Source organism: Bubalus bubalis, chromosome 10 (assembly GCF_019923935.1).
Source record: "Bubalus bubalis isolate 160015118507 breed Murrah chromosome 10, NDDB_SH_1, whole genome shotgun sequence".
Lineage (NCBI taxonomy): Eukaryota > Metazoa > Chordata > Mammalia > Artiodactyla > Bovidae > Bubalus > Bubalus bubalis.
The window spans coordinates 36,799,203-36,820,571 of record NC_059166.1 but is presented as its reverse complement, the minus strand read 5'-3'; the positions used below and the strand labels follow the sequence as shown (position 1 = coordinate 36,820,571).

At 36.9% G+C, this 21,369-nt stretch overlaps 1 protein-coding gene across 3 annotated transcripts in view; it reads left to right on the top strand.

The window, feature by feature from the left end:
* The window catches only part of LAMA2 (laminin subunit alpha 2), a 708,999-nt gene that overhangs the window by 305,910 nt on the left and 381,720 nt on the right, over nucleotides 1-21,369 (top strand). The window lies entirely within an intron of this gene.

Here is a 21,369-nt window from a genome sequence, read left to right as displayed (position 1 = left end):
ACAAAATATATTTCCTGTATGTGCTTTATTCCTTTCCCAAAACTCCACAGAAATCTCTTTGCTTTATCACTTGCTCAAATAAAGGACAGGCACAGCTGAAGTTAAAATGAAAGAGAAACCTTCTGAGTCTCTGGAGTATAGGAAATAAAACTGGGGAAAAAAAAAGGAATGTTGTCATACACATACTATTCATAGAGGGAAGATGCCTGGTATTTGCAAAGAAAGAGTAACAAATGAATGAAGGAGGCAGGCCCCATTCATTTTCTTTGATAAATATATCAGAAAGGCTAGAACAGGAGAGTTGTCGTCATTAGCAGAGCTCCAAGGGAGAAGTGCTCAAGCCACTGGCTGGTCTCTGCCTGCCTCAGAGAGTGATTCCAATCCTAATAAGAAAAATGCCTCTTACAAAGTCACTTGAAGCTCTACATAGACAATTAGAATACAACAATAAACAGTCATTAAGAAATCATAAAAGTGAATGAAAAATTAAGTAAGTAGCATTATTAAAAGAGTTCCCTTCAACTATGTGATATTTTAAATAGATGACTATAAGCTCTTCTAAACTAGAATGCTTTATAGGATAAAAATGTACAGAAAGCAAATTTCATTAGATATCTAAATAATTTTAGAAGTGTTGAATTTTATGCATGTTTCACAAAAACATCATTTGACATAGGATTATCAGCTGATTACTCAAAACAACATGGACCAGAATGCTGTTTAACGCATGAAATGTTCTTTAGAAGCTAAGTAGAGACTTAAATTCAAATAAGATGCTACCTATAAAAGCATTCATCTCCAAAATGTGTATTAACCAGTAAACATTTGCACATTTATTCTTTTTTTCTGTAATATATATTAGTTTTCCAAAATTTTCATTAAAAAAAATACAATAAGTTTGTGAACATTTTAAGAAATCACCTTGTTGTAAAGTCTTGGGCCTAAATTTATTTCTAGTGTAAATTGTGAATGACTAACTTTCTATTTAAATGCAGTACTGAGAAAAGTAGACACCTTATTCCCATTTCTTCCATTTCGCAGGTATTCTGGATAAAATGGAGCAAAGAAATTTGCAATCATGTAGATTCAGGAAAGAAAGGGAATTTCCTAGATATCAGACCAAAGAAGGAAATCTGAGTTAAGCATGGTGCTGTTTAGTCACTAAGTTGTGATTGATTCTTTGTGACCCCATGGACTGTAGACCATCAGCCTCCTCTGTCAGTGGGATTTCCCATGGCAAATACTGGAGCGGATTGACATTTCCTTCACTTAAGCACGTGGAGTGAAGAGAAAGCACTTGTCACTCAGCTGTGTTTGACTCTTTGTGACTATAGCAGCCAGGCTCCTCTGTCCATGGGGAGTTCTCCAGGCAAGAATACTGAAGTGGGTAGCCATTTCCTTATCCAGGAGATCTTCCTTACCCAGCCATTGCACCCAGGTCTCTTGCATTTCAGGCAGATTCTTTACCATCTGAGCCAGCAGAGAAGCCCATAAACTCAAACAAAACTATGCAACTAAGGTCCTGGCATTGGAGATAGGAGGCTGGTCTTAATGCTGAGATAGGGGTCCAAGTTTAGAGTTTTAATGGCTTCTCTAAACGTTGACACTAAGATTTGGAGCCACTGAGGGAAACAGGAACTGAATTCATTTAAACTAGAAATGCTCCCTAGCAGTCAACAAGCAGGCACTAGAAAATTACACCCAGAGGCTAGCTAGGCATGTCAACCAGAAAACATTCTCTTTCTTTTGGGGCTCTAGGTAGGTAAAAATTAGTGCACTGTCAAAATCCCAAATCTGTGTGCCACGTGGGAATGGGGTCAGTTTTAATCTCCCTTTATGTGCTAGAATTCTTCAACATGTCAAGCAAATGATATTTCCACAGGAAGAAAGTATAGCCTAAACTGACAGTGAACTCACCATAAAGTAGTATGCTGCGCAATAGGAAAATAACTGCAAGAAGAAATTGGAAGTCAGAAAAGTCAGAATATTCATAAACTGAAAACAAGAAAGAATCAGATAACCTGAAAAAATTGTACACACATGGAGAAGGAAAGGGCAACCCACTCCAGTGTTCTTGCCTGGAGAATCCCAGGGATGGGGGAGCCTGGTGGGCTGCCGTCTATGGGGTCACACAGAGTTGGACACGACTGAAGTGACTTAGCAGTAGCAGCAGCACAATAGGAAAATAACTGCAAGAGGAAATTGTAAGTCAGAAAAATCAGAATATTCATAAACTGAAAACAAGAAATAATCAGATAACCTGAAAAAATTGTACACACATAAAAATATTTTTAAAATTTAATAATGTAAATCACAGAAATAAAATATGTAGAAAATGACTAGTCGTAAAAATATGAGTAGAAGATAAAAGCACAAAGAAAGAAAAATAGGGGGGAAAAAAACAAAAAAAATAGAGTACTATATTAGAAGAATAAGCAGGTTTGGAGAAAAGTTAATGTAATTTATTTCTAGAAATGAACAAAAAAATCAGATGTAGTCATTGAAATTTAAAATTCAGTGAATGGGTTGAACAAGAGGTTAGAAACTGTTGGATAGAGGATCAAAAATACAAAATGGAGTAAAATACTTATACATTGTCATAGGGAGGATAAATAAAAACATGAGATGCCAAGTGGCATGGTTGGTAGAATAATAAAATTCAACAGAAGTTTAGCAGAAGTGGCCAAAGAAGATATTAGATGAAACTGGGGAGAAACAATATTCAAGAAATAATGGAGTAAATTATTATAAAGAATTAAAGAAGATTATATATGCTCAGTTTGAAGAAGATAAAAAAAAGTCCACCACTAGGGTTTATAGTAGAATCCCTGCCCACCAGTCAAGGAAAAATATTAAAACCAGAGACAAATATCAGTTTATTGTGAATGTTCACCACCAGCAGTTCAACTTTACTGAAAAAGCTTCTCAGTGGCATATGTACTTTAGTCAACGAATATTGAACCCAGAAGAGTTTCAGTGGGTTGAAGACTGTAAGAATCAGTTTATGGAAACTAGTAGCATTTCTGTACACCAGCGATAGCCAAATAGGAAATGTAATAATATTTAGAATGGCAACAAAACGATGTGGTACTTAGGAATAAATATTCTCAAGTAGAGGTATTTTAAAAAGATTATTGAAGATCATAAAGTAATAGTTAAAATGGGGAGATAGCTGCTAATTTTAAGTGCTGGTAAAAATCTGGGGGAAATAAGAGTGTTCACCATTGCTCTTATTAGTATGAATTAGACTTCCCTGGTGGTCCAGTGGCTAAGACTCCGCACTCCCAATGCAGGGGGCCCAGATTTATTCTGTGAGGAGGGCATGGCAACCCACTCCAGTATTCTTGGGTGGACAATCCATATGGGCAGAGGAGCCTTGCGGCCAGGAGTCCATGGGGTCACTAGGAGTCAGACACCACTGAGCAACTAAGCGTAGCACAGCAAGGAACTAGGTCCCACATGTTGCAGTGAAGATGATGAAGATTCCACATGGCACAACTTAGACCTAGATCAGATCAGTCGCTCAGTCGTGTCCAACTCTTTGCGACCCTATGAATCGCAGCACACAAGGCCTCCCTGTCCATCACCAACTCCCTGAGTTCACTGAGACTCACATCCATCAAGTCAGTGATGCCATCCAGCCATCTCATCCTCTGTCGTCCCCTTCTCCTCCTGCCCCCAATCCCTCCCAGCATCAGAGTCTTTTCCAATGAGTCAGCTCTTCACATGCGGTAGCCAAAGTACTGGAGTTTCAGCTTTAGCATCATTCCTTCCAAAGAAATCCCAGGGCTGATTGCCTTCAGAATGGAGTGGTTGGATCTCCTTGCAGTACGGGACTCTCAAGAGTCTTCTCCAACACCACAGTTCAAAAGCATCAATTCTTCGGCACTCAGCCTTCTTCCCAATCCAACTCTCACATCCATACATGACCACTGGAAAAACCATAGCCTTGACTAGACGAACCTTTGCTGGCAAAGTAATGTCTCTGCTTTTGAATATGCTATCTAGGTTGGTCATAACTTTCCTTCCAAGAAGTAAGCGTCTTTTAATTTCATGGCTGTAGTCACTATCTGCAGTGATTTTGGAGCCCAGAAAAATAAAGTCTGACACTGTTTCCACTGTTTCCCCGTCTATTTCCCATGAAGTGATGGGACCAGATGCCATGATCTTCGTTTTCTGAATGTTGAGCTTTAAGCCAACTTTTTCACTCTTCACTTTCACCTTCATCAAGAGGCTTTTTAGTTCCTCTTCACTTTCTGCCATAAGGGTGGTGTCATCTGCATATCTGAGGTGATTGATATTACTCCCGGCAATCTTGATTCCAGCTGGTGTTTCCTCCAGTCCAGCGTTTCTCATGATGTACTCTGCATATGAGTTAAATAAACAGGGTGACAATATACAGCCTTGACATACTCCTTTTCCTATTTGGAATCAGTCTGTTGTTCCATGTCCAGTTCTAACTGTTGCTTCCTGACCTGCATACAAATTTCTCAAGAGATCAGGTGGTCTGGTATTCCCATCTCTTGAAGAATTTTCCACAGTTTATTGTGATCCACAGAGTCAAAGGCTTTGGCAGAGTCAATAAAGCAGAAGTAGATGTTTTTCTGGAACTCTCTTGCTTTTTCCATGATCCAGCAGATGTTGGCAATTTGATCTCTGGTTCCTCTGCCCTTTCTAAAACCAGCTTGAACATCAGGAATTTCATGGTTCACATATTGTTTAAGCCTGGCTTGGAGAATTTTGAGCATTACTTTACTAGTGTGTGAGATGAGTGCAATTGTGTGGTAGTTTGAGCATTCTTTGGCATTGCCTTTCTTTGGGATTGGAATGAAAAAGGAGCTTTTTCAGTCCTGTGGCCACTGCTGAGTTGTCCAAATTTGCTGGCCTATCGAGTGCAGCACTTTCACAGCATCATTTTTCAGGATTTGGAACAGCTCAACTGGAATTCTATCATCTCCACTAGCTTTGTTCGTAGTGATGCTTTCTAAGGCCCACTTGACTTCACGTTCCAGGATGTCTGGCTGTAGGTCAGTGATCACACCATCGTGATTATCTGGGTTGTGAAGATCTTTTTTGTCCAGTTCTTCTGTGTATTCTTGCCACCTCTTCTTAATATCTTCTGCTTCTGTTAGGTCCATATCATTTCTGTCCTTTATCGAGCCCATCTTTGCATGATGTGTTCCTTTGGTATCTCTGATTTTCTTGAAGAGATCCCTAGTCTTTCCCATTCTGTTGTTTTCCTCTATTTCTTTGCATTGATTGCTGAAGAAGGCTTTCTTATCTCTTCTTGCTATTCTTTGGAATTCTGCATTCAGATGTTTATATCTTTCCTTTCTCCTTGCTTTTCACTTCTCTTCTTTTCACAGCTATTTGTAAGGCCTCCCCAGACAGCTATTTTGCTTTTTTGCATTTCTTTTCCATGGGATGGTCTTGATCCCTGTCTCCTGTACAATGTCATGAACCTCATTCTATAGCTCATCAGGCACTCTATGTATCAGATCTAGGCCCTTAAATCTATTTCTCACTTCCACTGTATAATCATAAGGGATTTGATTTAGGTCATACCTGAATGGTCTAGTGGTTTTCTCTACTTTCTTCAATTTAAGTCTGAATTTGGCAATAAGGAGTTCATGGTCTGCGCTACAGTCATCTCCTGGTCTTGTTTTTGCTGACTGTATAGAGCTTCTTCATCTTTGGCTGCAAAGAATATAATCAATCTGATTTCGGTGTTGACCATCTGGTGATGTCCATGTATAGAGTCTTCTCTTGTGTTGTTATAAGAGGGTGTTTGTTATGACCAGTGCATTTTCTTGGCAAAACTCTATTAGTTTTAGACCCAGTACAGCCAAATAAATAAATAAATATTTTAAAAAATTCGGATGAAGTAGTATCAAAACTTAGGGCAATATGGCATTATCTAGTATTATCATTAAAGGTATTTAAAGCCTGTCAGCCAGCAACTCAGTATCTAGACTTTTACCCTAAAGAATCTTATGCTACATGTACAAAGAAGCATATGAAAGATATTCAGCACATTCCTGCTTGTTATTATGTAAATCAGGAAAAATCTAAATATCCATAGATAAGAAAAATAAATTGTGAGGTATTCATATAATCTGATACAAGAAACAAGTGAGTGAAATAGGTCTTACATGTAAAAACACTGATAAATTTCAGGTGAATTGAACAAAACAAATGCTGTTATCATTTATGTAAAGATGTAAAACATAAAAAAACTATGAATACATAAATAGAAATTTTAGAAATTTAAATACACTGATATGACGTGTACTAATTTCAGCAAGACAAGGCTCAAAGCTTTCCCTTCTGGCCTCTTACTGTATCCTCCTCCTCTCCTAGTGTCTTCCCCTCCCAAAATCTGCTTCATCTCTCATATCCTAGCCTGCCTCTTATTCTTTCAGAAGTATATTACTTAATTTGGGCTCTTGTTGGATTTTATTTGATGTTTTGTTGACTATATTTGCATCCACATTCCTCAGAGAAAGTGGTCTGCAATTTTCTTTTTTTGTAGTATCTTTGGTTTTGGTGTCAGGGTGATGGTGGCTTCATAGAATAAATTTGGAAGTGTTTACTCCTCTTCAACTTTTTGGAACAGTTTGAGAAGGATAAATTCTTTATTGTACATTTGGTAGGATTTCTCAATGAGGCTGTCCAATTCTGAACGCTTGTTTGGAGAGAGGTTTTTTGTTTGTTTGTTTTTACAGATTCTATTCTACTTCTAGTGATTATCTGTTCAAGTTAACTGTTTCTTCTTGACTCAGTTTTGACAAGCTATATGTTTCAAAAGCATGCCGTGTCTGAGGGTACTAAGGTTGTAACCAAGTATACCAGCTCCAAGTAAATATAATATGCCTAGCCGCTGTTAACGGAGAAGGCAATGGCACCCCACTCCAGTACTCTTGCCTGGAAAATCCCATGGACGGAGGGCCTGGTGGGCTGTAGTCCATGGTGTTGCTAAGAGTCGGATACAACTGAGTGACTTCACTTTCACATGTTTCAAAAATTTGTCCATTTCTGCAATTTGTTAGCATAAAACTGTTCAAACTGGAGAAGGAAATGACAACCCACTCCAGTATTCTTGCCTGGAGAATTCCATAGACAGGGGAACCTGGTGGGCTATAGTCCATGGAGCTGCAAACAGTCAGACATGACTGAGTGACTTAACACTTTCACAACTGTTCATAGTATTCTCTTATGATTTTTTGTTGAGCATTTTTTGTGTCTATGTTCATCAGTGATATTTGCCTGTAACTTTCTTTTTGTGGTATCTTTACCTGGTTTTGGTATTGGGGTGATTGTGGGGCTGGGGTTGGGGAATTGTAACTGCAGAAAATGAGGTAGCTGTGCTGCTGCCTAGGATCTGGGCTGCCTCTGTGGTAGACTTCTTCTGGGACCTGTCTACTCCAGATCTAGTGCTAAGCTGTGGTGTGAAGTAAGCAGAACTCATGTGTTCTTGCTGGAAAACCAGTCACTGAGTACTCCTGCCCAGAGCCTCTCTGCCCAGATTTAGCAGTTGGCCACTGTGTGTTCCTATGGCACTAGCTGGTGCATGCATTGACAATGGTCATCTCAGCTCTGCCCAGATCACACCCCAGGTGCCCTGGTCTGTCTAGACTGAATCGTTGCCTTGTTCTTGCACCAGGCTGTTGAGTGGAGCTGGGCCATTCACCCCTTCAGATTGGGAAGTGCAGCAAAGTGGCAGCCACCATTGCAAACCTCTCTCTGCTCTAACTGTTAGCAAGTCAATGCTCCTCACCAGTAGAGTCAAGGTTTCCACAGCCTATTGGTCTTAGCAGATTTTCCAGCAGTCAAGGGAGCTTGTATCCTCCATGCAGGACCCCAGGACTGAGATGCACAGAGTGAATCAATCTGCCTTCTCCCCAAGGTGAGAGCCACAAGTGTGGCCCTTCTCTTTCTTCCAGGTCTCTCCAAGGGGAGCAGGTTCTGACATGATGCCTTTTTTCCCCCACTCTATCTGAATATGTGGAGGTCTTACAGTTTTGGTTGTATAAGAGATCTTCTCCTGGTTTCCCATTAGTTTTCTTGTGAGAATTGTTCTGCGTGTAGATATATTTTTGATGAGTTTGTGGTGAGCTCCATGTCTACCTGCTCCACCACTTTGATCCCATTTCAGATATTTAACTTATCAGTTTTGATGGGGGTGGATGGGGCATTCATCTATACTTTTTTTTTTTTCTATTGTCTGATTTTCTAGTTTTCAACTATTCTAGAGTTCCTATAATAAATAGTAGCTGATCTTATGCTTGGGGGAAAAAAAAAACTTGCTCTCTTTAACTACCAATAATAGTCATTAGCTTTTAGGGGTACATGCAGTCTTGCCTGGAAAATCTCACGGACAGAGGAGCCTAGGAGGCTGTAGTCCATGTGGTCACAAAGAGTTGGACACAACTGAGCGACTGAACATAGCTGAAACACACAAGGGAAAATATTCATATTTTTAACTTGTAGGTTGTGGGTAATGGATAGTTATCATATGTACTCTTCTAATGCTTTGAAATAATTCTAGATTTAAAGTTTCTCTAATTGAAGGGAAAAAAAAGGATTTCCTAATTTAAAAAGGTATAAAAGCAATTTTTAGCTTAATACAATATCAACTACTGTAATGTCTACACATAAGATTTTCTGTTATATCCTTGTTTAGATAATGATATTACTGAACACCATCCTAATTATATTTCAAAATATGAAAGCAATGCAACTCAAGACACAAAAATATTTACTAACTTTATGTATCATTAAAATATTTAAAATGTCTCTTCTGGTAAATTACAAGAGACAAGCTAATTTCAGATATATGACAAGTCAATTAAATTTAAATGCTCTTCTGACTCTTGGCATTTATTTTAAGTACTACATGCTAAAATTTGGCTCTTTTGAAGTTTAGTATCATATTCTCCATTCAAAGTGAATTGAATTGCAGGCTCTGATAAATAATATAAATGGACCTTGATCTAGGTAGAAACGTGCTTTTATTTTTATCAAAGTCATAATAGACAAATAGTGAAGTAAAAGACTGGAAATCAAAGTCTATATTTTTATCTTGTTTTGCTTTTTTTTTTTTACTTCACTTTTCATTAACTTCTTACTGGCACACAAAATGATGTGATCTGACCATGATTAACCTCTCCAGAATATTCTTGAGTTTCAGCCTCTGTCTTCTAGCCTTGCTTAAATTTCTTGAGTCACCAAGCTCTTTTAACCCTGGAATTTTACAGATTCTATTCAGATTGCTTGGAAAACCTCACTCTGACCTTTTCCCTTTGCTTACCTAAGCAGTTCTCAAGGCTCAGTTCCATTTCTCATTAAACTATCCATTATCCACCAGTGAAAATTATTCTTCTGCCGTAGTCACTTATCATCTTTTTCCTTGATTATCTTTTCACAATTTGCAATCCATTTAACATCTATTACACCTCTGTGATGACATCAATTCTATGTATTTTCTTCATCATTAAAAAATAAGATAACACAGTAGCTCATAATAAAAAAGGAAAGGAGAAAACGAAAAAGAAGTGTGAAGCTTTGACAGTTGCTTAAACTGATTCATATTTCTTAATCCATAAAATGATATTGAATCTTTCTTGCCTAATTCTCTATAGTTGTAATTGTAACACTGAAACCCTGTACAAAATATAAAGTATAATCATAAATGCCTGCTGGTTTATCTCTTGTTTATATATTTTTATAAGTCGAGATAAGTTTCCATTCTTTTCCCCAAAGGGATTTTTGAAGTGTATGCTAGTATTTTTATTGGCCTGGATTTCCCACCTCTTTTCCATTTATGTACAGGAATGTTTATCTTACTTTCTTGTTAGGTTCAAACCCAGGGCATTTTTACAAAAGGCATTCAATTTATATATTTGATCCCAAATCTAAATTACAAATGTAAAATTTTTAGCATAAACAGTTTGTGCCATAATTTGTCTTCTGTGACAGTTACAGTTCAAAACTATTATGTTAATTGTTTTTTATATTGAAAGTTAAGGTTGTAAAAAATTGAGAACTAATTTTCATTGATTTTCATCTCTTTTTCTAACCCATCAAGTATTACTTAGCCTTGGAACAGTGTATTTAAAGAGTAAACACTCAACAAATACTGCTAATTACCTAATTATCGTTCTTTTGTTAACTTCTTTTAATACTAGGATGCATTAGAATGAAGGCCATAACAGAGGGAAAGCTTTAATTGACTACAGACACCCCAACCAACAGACATGGCTGCAAATTTTTCTGAAGAAATTATCACACACACAAAAATAATTTAAGTGTCACTGGAGATATTCCTGGTAACTTCATCAGTAGAATTCCCAGTTGGCTAACAATCACAGATAAGCATGTACTGTTGAAGTTGTCCCTAATTTGTAAGAAGGTAACTTCATGAGAAAGAATACGGGGAAACTATTATGACTCTATTTCTCTAGAGAGAAACTGTGCTGAGGAAACTATAGCAAAAAGAAAACTGATGTCAACCCAACAGTCTCTAACTTCAAGAAAAAAGGATCTAGTCATATTTTTCTAATTCGACTTTATTTTTAGGAAAAAAGAGTACTAAATAAAAAGGGACAGTTATTTCATACTTTTTGTAGGGTAGGTCACAAAATACCTAATTAGATACTCAGCTAAATATGTTCAACAGAAATATGTATGTAAAACACATATTTCTCCCTAAGGAGATGAAAATTTGTTCTTGAGGGGCAAAAATATATCCATTTTATGTATAAAGCAAACATATTCACACAGTGCATTAACACATACATTATATCTGTAGAATTAAAATTTCATTGTGGTGATGATTAGAACAAAATGACTAAGAGGTTCCTTAGGGACAAGATAATGAAAACTAGGTTGAGAACCACGGGTCTGAAGTGACACTTTTTATTATCAAAATATGTAAGAGAATAAAAATACATGCTATGTGGATTAATTTTTGACAGTGAAAAAATAATTGACTATTATTAGTTCCTGTTTAATTTTTGCTAATATAACCAACTGGAATAATGCTTTAGAAATGAAAAAGCTAGAATATTTGCTTTTAGGAAAATAAGATGATATGAGGAAATGTTAGTCTCTAGAGTGAAAGTCTGGAGCACTCTGAAAATTAAATGTGGAGCATTTTGGAAATTGCCTAGTTCATAGGCCTATGTGTAAAAAAATTACCATTAAATTTGGAAATTAGAATACTATTGAACTCTAAATAAATAAAATATTAAAATTACTGGATTGATGAGAGCTGCACATTTGAAATGCCAAGAGACTAGATTGGACCCCATTTTGTTTAGATAAACAATTTAAAAGACTTTTAACATTTTTATTAAATTGTATTCTAATAACGCTTTTTAAAGTTGATCAGTATAGAGAGCTAAAAGAGAGAAATCTCATAATGACTAAATTAGTATTTGGGCTAAAAGTCATAGACTCTTACCATCATTATCAGGTATTTAGGATCAGTTATTTTCACATCCATGCTTTAGAGACTGAGTTGGATGGTGACACATAAGAAGATAAGGTATTTGTCCTTGAATATCTCAATAATATAAGTGGTAAAAAAAGAACATAAATGATGGTTTTATTGTTTGGATTGATTGATTGACTTAAAAAAAAAACTACATAGACATTCTTACATCTGTAAACATTCTAATTAAAGAGAACAGTGCTGCAGTGGCCCATTTTAATCTGATGATGCAAACCTTAGGATATATTACATTTTTTTCTTTCAATCTTGTGGCTTTTCTGTCTTATTTTTCCTTCAGTAGGTTGGAAAACTTTGGTCATAAATCTAGTGTCAGATCCAGAGCATGTACTCAATACCCCTCTTAAGACAGTAATTCCCTTGTGCTTTGTATTATACTTACTGGTCCATGTTCTTACTTCCTTTGCTGTAATTCTCTTGAGGACATTTTTTATATTCTCTTTGGCATTTCATATAATGCCTTGTATGTAGTATGTCAGCTATGATTTGATGAATGAGTGAATAATAACAGAGAATAAAGGAACAGTGAGAAGTGATATACAGATCATTTATTAATAATTTAATATTGATAGCAAAGGAAATTAAAATGCTCAAAGAACCTACCCATAAAGCAGATAGTTCATTCTCAAGTTGAAAATGAATTAGGAATACAATCAGGGGTTCCTTCATGGATGATAGTTGTTAATTACTCCTAGAGAAATTCTGAAAAAGCAGTTATGTACTTGGGAACACATAAAAAGAATTGAGACCCAAGCTTCCAAGATCATGTGTATTAGAAAACTACTAAGAAGTGGAGAACCTCTGTCTCTGTGAGGTATAATAAAAGTCTTGGAGCACCATGCTTCTATGTCTGAATTGTGCCACTCTAAAGTATATTAAATATCAAACTGTAATGTTCTCTAGTAAGCACTGTTTTAACACTAGTATATTTTTAAAGAAAATTCTGGAGTCCTTAAATAAATTACTTAGATATGCACTCTCTTAAGGGAGATTAGAAAGCTAAAAAGGAAGTAGAATCTGATGTAATAATTAAGTCTATACATATCAGAAAGCAGAGTGCTAGTGAGAAGCTAAAAAGATGTTCTCCCTGATTCATTATTTTCTTAGCAGCATCAAGAGGCTCTTTATTTTTTTTTTTAATTTTATTTTATTTTTAAACTTTACAATATTGTATTGGTTTTGCCAAATATCAAAATGAATCCGCCACAGGTACACATGTGTTCCCCATCCTGAACCCTCCTCCCTCCTCCCTCCCCATACCATCCCTCTGGGTCATCCCAGTGCACCAGCCCCAAGCATCCAGAATCATGCATCAAACCTGGACTGGCGACTCGTTTCATACATGATAGTATACATGTTTCAATACCATTCTCCCAAATCTCCCCACCCTCTCCCTCTCCCACAGAGTCCATAAGACTGTTCTAAACATCAGTGTCTCTTTTGCTGTCTCGTATACAGGGTTGTTGTTACCATCTTTCTAAATTCCATATATATGTGTTAGTATACTGTATTGGTGTTTTTCTTTCTGGCTTACTTCACTGTGTAGAATAGGCTCCAGTTTCATCCACCTCATTAGAACTGATTCAAATGTATTCTTTTTAATGGCTGAGTAATACTCCATTGTGTATATGTACCACTGCTTTCTTATCCATTCATCTGCTGGTGGACATCTAGGTTGCTTCCATGTCCTGGCTATTATAAACAGTGCTGCGATGAACATTGGGGTGCACGTGTCTCTTTCAATTCTGGTTTCCTCAGTGTGTATGCCCAGCAGTAGGATTGCTGGGTCATAAGGCAGTTCTGTTTCCAGTTTTTTAAGGAATCTCCACACTATTCTCCATAGTGGCTGTACTAGTTTGCATTCCCACCAACAGTGTAAGAGGGTTCCCTTTTCTGCACACCCTCTCCAGCATTTATTGCTTGTAGACTTTTGGATCGCAGCCATTCTGACTGGTGTAAAATGGTACTTCGTAGTGGTTTTGATTCGCATTTCTCTGATAATGAGTGATGTTGAGCATCTTTTCATGTGTTTGTTAGCCATCTGTATGTCTTCTTTGGAGAAATGTCTATTTAGTTCTTTGGCCCACTTTTTGATTGGGTCATTTATTTTTCTGGAATTGAGGTGTAGGAGTTGCTTCTATATTTTTGAGATTAGTTGTATGTCAGTTGCTTCATTTGCTATTATTTTCTCCCATTCTGAAGGCTGTCTTTTCACCTTGCTTATAGTTTCCGTTGTTGTGCAGAAGCTTTTAAGGTTAATTAGGTCCCATTTGTTTATTTTTGCTTTTATTTCCAATATTCTGGGAGGTGAGTCATAGAGGATCCTGCTGTGATGTATGTCAGAGAGTGTTTTGCCTATGTTCTCCTCTAGGAGTTTTATAGTTTCTGGTCTTAAGTTTAGATCTTTAATCCATTTTGAGTTTATTTTTGTGTATGGTGTTAGAAAGTGTTCTAGTTTCATTCTTTTACAAGTGGTTGACCAGTTTTCCCAGAAGCACTTGTTAAAGAGATTGTCTTTAATCCATTGTATATTCTTGCCTCCTTTGTCAAAGATAAGGTGTCCATAGGTGCGTGGATTTATCTCTGGGCTTTCTATTTTGTTCCATTGATCTATATTTCTGTCTTTGTGCCAGTACCATACTGTCTTGATGACTGTGGCTTTGTAGTAGAGCCTGAGGTCAAGTAGGTTGATTCCTCCAGTTCCATTCTTCTTTCTCAAGATCGCTTTGGCTATTCGAGGTTTTTTGTATTTCCATACAAATTGTGAAATTATTTGTTCTAGCTCTGTGAAGAATACCGTTGGTAGCTTGATAGGGATTGCATTGAATCTGTAAATTGCTTTGGGTAGTATACTCATTTTCACTATATTGATTCTTCCAATCCATGAACATGGTATATTTCTCCATCTATTAGTGTCCTCTTTGATTTCTTTCACCAGTGTTTTATAGTTTTCTATATATAGGTCTTTAGTTTCTTTAGGTAGATATATTCCTAAGTATTTTATTCTTTCCGTTGCAATGGTGAATGGAATTGTTTCCTTAATTTCTCTGTTTTCTCATTATTAGTGTATAGGAATGCAAGGGATTTCTGTGTGTTGATTTTATATCCTGCAACTTTACTATAATCATTGATTAGCTCTAGTAATTTTCTGGTGGAGTCTTTAGGGTTTTCTATGTAGAGGATCATGTCATCTGCAAATAGTGAGAGTTTTGCTTCTTCTTTTCCAATTTGGATTCCTTTTATTTCTTTTTCTGCTCTGATTGCTGTGACTAAAACTTCCAAAACTATGTTGAATAGTAATGGTGAAAGTGGGCACCCTTGTCTTGTTCCTGACTTTAGAGGAAATGCTTTCAATTTTTCACCATTGAGGATAATGTTTGCTGTGGGTTTGTCATATATAGCTTTGATTATGTTGAGGTATGTTCCTTCTATTCCTGCTTTCTGGAGAGTTTTTATCATAAATGGATGTTAAATTTTGTCAAAGGCTTTCTCTGCGTCTATTGAGATAATCATATGGTTTTTATTTTTCAATTTGTTAATGTGGTGTATTACATTGATTGATTTGTGGCTATTGAAGAATCCTTGCATCCCTGGGATAAAGCCCACTTGGTCATGGTGTATGATCTTTTTAATGTGTTGTTGGATTCTGATTGCTAGAATTTTGTTAAGGATTTTTGCATCTATGTTCATCAGTGATATTGGCCTGTAGTTTTCTTTTTTTGTGGGATCTTTGTCAGGTTTTGGTATTATTAGGGTGATGGTGGCCTCATAGAATGAGTTTGGAAGTTTACCTTCCTCTGCAATTTTCTGGAAGAGTTTGAGTAGGATAGGTGTTAGCTCTTCTCTAAATTTTTGGTAGAATTCAGCTGTGAAGCCGTCTGGACCTGGGCTTTTGTTTGCTGGAAGATTTTTGATTAAAGTTTCAATTTCTGTGCTTGTGATGGGTCTGTTAAGATTTTCTATTTCTTCCTGGTCCAGTTTTGGAAAGTTGTACTTTTCTAAGAATTTGTCCATTTCTTCCACGTTGTCCATTTTATTGGCATATAATTGTTGATAGTAGTCTCTTATGATCTTTGTATTTCTGTGTTGTCTGTCGTGATCTCTCCATTTTCATTTCTAATTTTATTGATTTGATTTTTCTCCCTTTGTTTCTTGATGAGCCTGGCTAATGGTTTGTCAATTTTATTTATCCTTTCAACAAACCAGCTTTTGGCTTTGTTGATTTTTGCTATGGTCTCTTTTGTTTCTTTTCCATTTATTTCTGCCCTAATTTTAAAGATTTCTTTCCTTCTACTAACCCTGGGGTTCTTCATTTCTTCCTTTTCTAGTTGCTTTAGGTGTAGAGTTAGGTTATTTATTTGAGTTTTTTCTTGTTTCTTGAGGTGTGCCTGTATTGCTATGAACTTTCCCCTTAGGACTGCTTTTACAGTGTCCCACAGGTTATAAATTCGAACCCAAAACAATAAAGTAAATGGCAATGGGATCATACTTATCAGTAATTACCTTAAATGTAAATGGGTTGAATGCCCCAACCAAAACACAAAGACTGGCTGAATGGATACAAAAACAAGACCCCTAATATGTTGTCTACAAGAGACCCACCTCAAAACAGGGGACACATACAGACTTAAAGTGAAGGGCTGGAAAAAGATTTTCCATGCAAATAGGGACCATAAGAAAGCAGGAGTAGCAATACTCATATCAGATAAAATAGACCTTAAAACAAAGGCTGTGAAAAGAGACAAAGACGGTCACCACATAATGATCAAAGGATCAATCCAAGAAGAAGATATAACAATTCTAAATATATATGCACCCAACACGGGAGCACCGCAGTATGTAAGACAAATGCTAACAAGTATGAAAGGAGAAATTAACAATAACACAATAATAGTGGGAGACTTTAATACCCCACTCACACCTATGGATAGATCAACTAAACAAAAAATTTACAAGGAAACACAAACTTTAGATGATACAATAGACCAGTTAGACCTAATTGATATCTATAGGACATTTCATCCCAAAACAATGAATTTCACCTTTTTCTCAAGCCCACATGGACCCTTCTCCAGGATAGATCACATCCTGGGCCATAAAGCTAGCCTTGGTAAATTCAAAAAAATAGAAATCATTCCAAGCATCTTCTCTGACCACAATGCAGTAAGATTAGATCTCAATTACAGAAGAAAAACTATTAAAAATTCCAACATATGGAGGCTGAACAACACACTGCTGAATAACCAACAAATCACAGAAGAAATCAAAAAAGAAATCAAAATTTGCATAGAAATGAATGAAAATGAAAGCACAACAAATCAAGAGGCTCTTTAACCAGTCCATAAGAACGCACATATAAGAATTATTATATCCACCAATGGATCAAATTGCCAACATCCATTGGATCATAGAAAAAGCAAGAGATTTCCAGAAAAGCATTTACTTCTGCTTTATTGACTACGCCAAAGCCTTGACTGTGTGGATCACAACAAACTGTGGAAAATTCTTAAAGAGATGGGAATACCAGACCACCTGACCTGCCTCCTGAGAAATCTGTATGCAGGTCAAGAAGCAACAGTTAGAACCAGACATGGAACCATGGACTGATTTCAAATTGGGAAAGAAGCATGACAAGGCTGTACATTGTCACCCTGTTTATTTAACTTATATGCATAGTTCATCATGCGAAATGCCGGACTGGATGAAGCACAAGCTGAAATCAAGATTTCTGGGAGAAATATCAGTAACCTCAGATATGCAGATGACACCACCCTTATGGCAGAAAGTGAAGAGGAACTACAGAGCCTCTTGATGAAAGTGAAAAAGGAGAGTGAAAAAGCCGGCTTAAAACTCAACATTCAGAAAACTAAGATCATGGCATTTGGTCCCATCACTTCATGGCAAATAGATGGGGAAACAATGGCAACAGTGAAAGCTTTTATTTTTTGGGCTCCAAAATCACTGCAGATGGTGACTCCAGCCATGAAATTAAAAGATGCCTGCTCCTTGGAAGAAAAGCTATGACGAGCTTAGATAGCAATATTAAAAAGCAGAGACATTACTTTGCTGACAAAAGTCCTTCTAGTCAAAGCTGTGGTTTTTCCAGTGGTCATGTATGGATATGAGAGTTGGTCTGTGAAGAAAGCTGAGCACCGAAGAATTGATGCTTTTGAACTGTGGTGTTGGAGAAGACTCTTGAGAGTCCCTTAGACTGCAAGGAGATCCAACCAGTCCATCCTAAAGTAAATCAGTCCTGGGTATTTACTGGAAGGACTGATACTGAAGCTGAAACGCCAATACTTTGGCCATGTGATGCGGAGAACTGACTCACTGGAAAAGATCCTGATGCTAGGGAAGATTGAAGGCAGGAGGAGAAGGGGACGACAGAGAATGAGATGTTTGGATGGCATCACGGAGTCAATGGACATGATTTTTAACAATTCTGGGAGTTGGTAAAGGACAGGGAAACCTGGTGTGCTGCAGTCCATGGGGTCGCAAAGAGTCTGACATGACTGAGCGACTCAACTGAAGTGATATTTACCATATTTAGTATTGACTTAATATTCAACTGTAGTAGAGGTTGAGAAAAATCAGAACCAAGGACTTTTCTGTTGAGTGATTCTAACTCAATCGATTAGGAACTACACTCAATTAAAGAAAAGTATGGTATAGACTCAGGACTAAAAGTGAAGAAGTCTAGAAACTTAAAGTTGTGGTTTCAAGCAGGGGTACTATGCAATATTATATAAGGTACATGCAGACTTAGAGCTGATACTTGTTTTCAAGTAAGTTGAAGTGAATTGAGTGTAGGATTCACTGAAATGAATTAGTATACAGATTTAGAAACTGTAGCAGGATCTAAAGTATTTTGCCTCAAGATTTGTTGCAATAAACAAAGTAAAACTAACAGTTGGTTAACCTGTTTTTATAGGTATAGATATCCTACTATCCTTACCATGTTGTATTGGTAAAGACCACACTCATTTTGAATGATTCACTAGAAAGATTCATAACTTTGAAAAGCTGTTATAGTCATGGTTTATTAAAGTAAAAAAGGGGATTAGTGGTCCAGTTAAGACTCCACACTTTCAATTCAGGGGGCACAGGTTCAATCCCTGGTTGGGAAACTAAGATCCCAGCTGTGTACAGTGCAGACAAAAAAATGAAAAAGATAAAGTGAGAATGATACAGGTCAAAATCCTATATCCTTTTGTATGCAACAACAGGTGCATAGGAGAGAATCAAGGAGAGACCAAGCACAAACTTCCAGTTATCCTCTCCCAGTAGAATCATACAGAGAGTGGTTAATTCTCCTAACAACACTGTTTTACAACACATATGAGTTATTATCAACCAGGAAAATTCATTGAAGTCTTAGTGTTCAAGGTTTGTATTGGAGGTCAAATTAAGTAGATATGGAGTACTCATATAACTAATTTTGTCTGCTGCTTCTACTGCTGCTAAGTCGCTTCAGTCGTGTCCAACTCTGTGCGACCACAGAGACGGCAGCCCACCAGGCTCCTCCATCCCTGGGATTCTCCAGACAAGAACACTGGAGTGGGTTGCCACTTCCTTCTCCAATGCATGAAAGTGGAAAGTGAAAAGTGAAAGTGAAGTCACTCAGTTGTATCTGACTCCTAGTGACCCCATGCAGCCTTCCAGGCTCCTCCGTCCATGGGATTTGCCAAGCAAGAGTACTGGAGTGGGGTGCCATTGCATTCTCCGTGACTTTGTCTACTCAGTCTCAACTACCCCTAGGTCAAACTGATACATAATGGCAAGGACCCCACATAAACAAAACTAGGCATTTACCATAAATCATATCATTAGCATAAAATATCTCATATGACTCCTGGTTTTGGTTATACAAAGACATTCTTATCAGGCAAGAAGTTCTAAGGGTTTAGTGGTTATGTCCCAGGAGCTGGTCAAAGGACAGTTTTTTCAATTTAGAATGTGGGTTTGAATACTCTAAGATCATTGAATTAATCCTTTACTGCACCTTATGATATTGAAAAGTTTCTTTGTTCTAGTGTCTCATGTTATGGATACTTTACTTACTATTGCCAGGTTAAACACCTCAAGTATAGTTGTGTTGATTTATCTCCTACTGAAGACCTTTTAATGACTTTTCATCAATTCCTATGTGATAAGATCTGATCTCTTAAAGGTTTATTTCATGAAGTTAGGGGCCCTGGAAACCAAGCACCAAATTAAGATCCTAGCATAACGGAAATATTCAATATAGTTTTTTAAAGATTAAATACTGAATGAAACTTCTAAGCTTTGAATTATTTATTCCTATTATTTTTGCTAATGAGGTCTCTCTTCTATCCCCTCTATCAGGATGAATTTTTAAACCATGTTCGAAAGCTTAGGTCAAATTCCACTCTTGTCATAAAGCCTCCTCAAGGCTTCATAGCAGAAACCAGCCCTTTATCCTCTGTGTTTTTATAATTTATTTCTGATATCTTCTTTTCATGTTCTCCTTGCATTATGTTGATTGTAAATGTATCTTTTTACTCAACTCTAGATGTTGGCTTTTAAAGACAGAGATCTTGACTCACTCATCTTTATAGTACCTAGTATTTCTACCATAATGTGATACTTTGGTTTATTAAATTGAATATTGTAATTATTTAATCATTACTTTTCAAGGTCATATTGCTAGGCTAAAATAACTAACAAAAATGTAACTAATGTCTGAAAGTTTCTAATTGTTAGGCTCAGTATGAATCTCAGAAAAGTGGTATTACAAGCTTTCAAATTAGAGTAAATGAAAGAAAATTAGACCAAGCACATAAGAACACAGTGTACAGAACAGCTGTACTGTATCCTTAATGGAATAAGCTAAATTATCATTATTGATGTTTCATCCTTCCTGCCTGTGTCCTCTTCTGAAGATGCTCTCAGGTTCAGGATTTTGGGGATATATTTGCCATCTTAGGTCTGAAATTAGTTTGATTAGTTTTGTTGACATCTATCATCTGAAAATATCTGAAATTTACCTTAGAAATAGCAAGAATACTAGCAGGAATATCAGTGCAATAATTAAATTTATGTGCATATTGGGAGGCTGAAGTTTGACATGTGAAACATGTCTTCTGCTGCTGCTGCTGCTAAGTCGCTTCAGTCGTGTCTGACTCTGTGCGACCCCGTAGACAGCAGCCCATCAGGCTCCCCCGTCCTTGGGATTCTCCAGGCAAGAACACTGGAGTGTGTTGCAAGACAGTCTTTTGTTTAGGCTCCTGGCAGTGTAGAAATGGTTGAGGTGGTAAGTAACACATAGAAATCAAGCCCCAAACTTAATTTCAAATATATTATTCTCTTGGATATCAGGAGAATATCTTTGTTTATTTTTATAAATTTCTCTATTTTTCATGCTCTTGTTCTTCTTCTATCTTTCCCCCTATATGCTCACATTTTTATTGCCCTATCTTCTGCCCAGTCTTTATTCAAACATGTTTTTATGAAACATCTACTAGGTGCATAGCATTTCACTCTGTGTGAAAAATATGACCACCAAGAGATTTATCTAAACTTAATACAGCTTTATTAAGCTAGTATTCAGTGTTGTACCAGAAACACTTCCACTTTGGGGGTATAACAAAGGCAGGTAAGACAGGGTTCTGCGTCTGAAAAGATTATGGCATGGCTGGAGTGAATGATCTTAGAAGACACAACGGGACTTTTCTGTGGTTATAATAGAAGAATGACAGAGGCTCTGGGAACACATTTGAGAAAGAAGCTAGTTTTCTAAGGAAAAGGAAAATTTCAGAATGGAAGTAATAAGAGAATTCAAGGAAGAGGGAAAATGTGGGGCAAATTCATACGTCGGGACTACTATGAATCTATCT